Raw genomic sequence first — 2,500 nt, forward strand, 5'->3', positions numbered from 1 at the left:
GGAGAGAAAAAAAGGCAGGTAAAGGTTGTGGATAAAAAAGTAAAAAATTGCCAAAATACTTTCTGGGCCCTCAAAAAAAGGCCTACTCCTCAACGCCTGCTCCCGTCCATGCCGAACCGCGTTTTCTATCAACTTTGGCATGCTCGGAGAGAGAAAAAAGGAAAAAAAAAAAAAAAGGTCCAGTAAAGGTTGTGGATAAAAGTAACCGGCTTTGGAGAATTGCCTGAATCCTTCCGGCGCTGTGAAAAAAAAAGACCAAAAAAAAGACCTGGTCGTCAACGCCTGCTCCTGTCCATGCCAAACGGCGTTTTCCTCTCAACTTTGGCATGCTCGCTGAGGAAAAGGCAGGTAAAGGTTGTGGATAAAAAGTAAACGCGCTGTGGAGAATTGCCCAAATCGTTCAGGCGCCGTGAAAAAAAGAAAGACGTAGTCGTCAACGTCTGGTCCCGTCAATGGCGAAGGGCGTTTTCTCTCAACTTTGGCATGCTCGCTGAGGAAAAGGCAGGTAAAGGTTGTGGATAAAAGTCCGAAGAACCTCGCTACAATTGCCAAAATCTTTCCGCTGCCATTCAAAAATGGACTACTCCTCCACACCTCCTCCCGTCCATGCCAAACGGCGTTTTCTCTCAACTTTGGCATGCTCGGAGAGAAAAAAAGGCAGGTAAAGGTTGTGGATAAAAAAGTAAAAAATTGCCAAAATACTTTCTGGGCCCTCAAAAAAAGGCCTACTCCTCAACGCCTGCTCCCGTCCATGCCGAACCGCGTTTTCTATCAACTTTGGCATGCTCGGAGAGAGAAAAAAGGAAAAAAAGAAAAAAAGGTCCAGTAAAGGTTGTGGATAAAAGTAACCGGCTTTGGAGAATTGCCTGAATCCTTCCGGCGCTGTGAAAAAAAAAGACCAAAAAAAAGACCTGGTCGTCAACGCCTGCTCCTGTCCATGCCAAACGGCGTTTTCCTCTCAACTTTGGCATGCTCGCTGAGGAAAAGGCAGGTAAAGGTTGTGGATAAAAAGTAAACGCGCTGTGGAGAATTGCCCAAATCGTTCAGGCGCCGTGAAAAAAAGAAAGACGTAGTCGTCAACGTCTGGTCCCGTCAATGGCGAAGGGCGTTTTCTCTCAACTTTGGCATGCTCGCTGAGGAAAAGGCAGGTAAAGGTTGTGGATAAAAGTCCGAAGAACCTCGCTACAATTGCCAAAATCTTTCCGCTGCCATTCAAAAATGGACTACTCCTCCACACCTCCTCCCGTCCATGCCAAACGGCGTTTTCTCTCAACTTTGGCATGCTCGGAGAGAAAAAAAGGCAGGTAAAGGTTGTGGATAAAAAAGTAAAAAATTGCCAAAATACTTTCTGGGCCCTCAAAAAAAGGCCTACTCCTCAACGCCTGCTCCCGTCCATGCCGAACCGCGTTTTCTATCAACTTTGGCATGCTCGGAGAGAGAAAAAAGGAAAAAAAGAAAAAAAAGGTCCAGTAAAGGTTGTGGATAAAAGTAACCGGCTTTGGAGAATTGCCTGAATCCTTCCGGCGCTGTGAAAAAAAAAGACCAAAAAAAAGACCTGGTCGTCAACGCCTGCTCCTGTCCATGCCAAACGGCGTTTTCCTCTCAACTTTGGCATGCTCGCTGAGGAAAAGGCAGGTAAAGGTTGTGGATAAAAAGTAAACGCGCTGTGGAGAATTGCCCAAATCGTTCAGGCGCCGTGAAAAAAAGAAAGACGTAGTCGTCAACGTCTGGTCCCGTCAATGGCGAAGGGCGTTTTCTCTCAACTTTGGCATGCTCGCTGAGGAAAAGGCAGGTAAAGGTTGTGGATAAAAGTCCGAAGAACCTCGCTACAATTGCCAAAATCTTTCCGCTGCCATTCAAAAATGGACTACTCCTCCACACCTCCTCCCGTCCATGCCAAACGGCGTTTTCTCTCAACTTTGGCATGCTCGGAGAGAAAAAAAGGCAGGTAAAGGTTGTGGATAAAAAAGTCAAAATTGCCAAAATACTTTCTGGCCCTCAAAAAAAGGCCTACTCCTCAACGCCTGCTCCCGTCCATGCCGAACCGCGTTTTCTATCAACTTTGGCATGCTCGGAGAGAGAAAAAAGGAAAAAAAGAAAAAAAAGGCAGGTAAAGGTTGTGGATAAAAAAGTAAAAATTGCCAAAATACTTTCTGGGCCCTCAAAAAAAGGCCTACTCCTCAACGCCTGCTCCCGTCCATGCCGAACCGCGTTTTCTATCAACTTTGGCATGCTCGGAGAGAGAAAAAAGGAAAAAAAGAAAAAAAAGGCAGGTAAAGGTTGTGGATAAAACTCCAAAACCTCGCTACAATTGCCAAAATACTTTCTGGGCCCTCAAAAAAAGGCCTACTCCTCAACGCCTGGTCCCCAGGCACGTGCTGGGGGGCCTCAACTCAGGCTCTGCCCAATGTGGATCAAGGTCCACCTTCGCAGCGCCTTATGCGACACCCTGGTTGTGGGGGACGCGGCGTGGCGTGGCGGATCGCTCCGGTCGGCGCAC

This window comes from Babylonia areolata, unplaced genomic scaffold, assembly GCF_041734735.1.
Source record: "Babylonia areolata isolate BAREFJ2019XMU unplaced genomic scaffold, ASM4173473v1 tig00055237, whole genome shotgun sequence".
Taxonomy (NCBI): domain Eukaryota; kingdom Metazoa; phylum Mollusca; class Gastropoda; order Neogastropoda; family Buccinidae; genus Babylonia; species Babylonia areolata.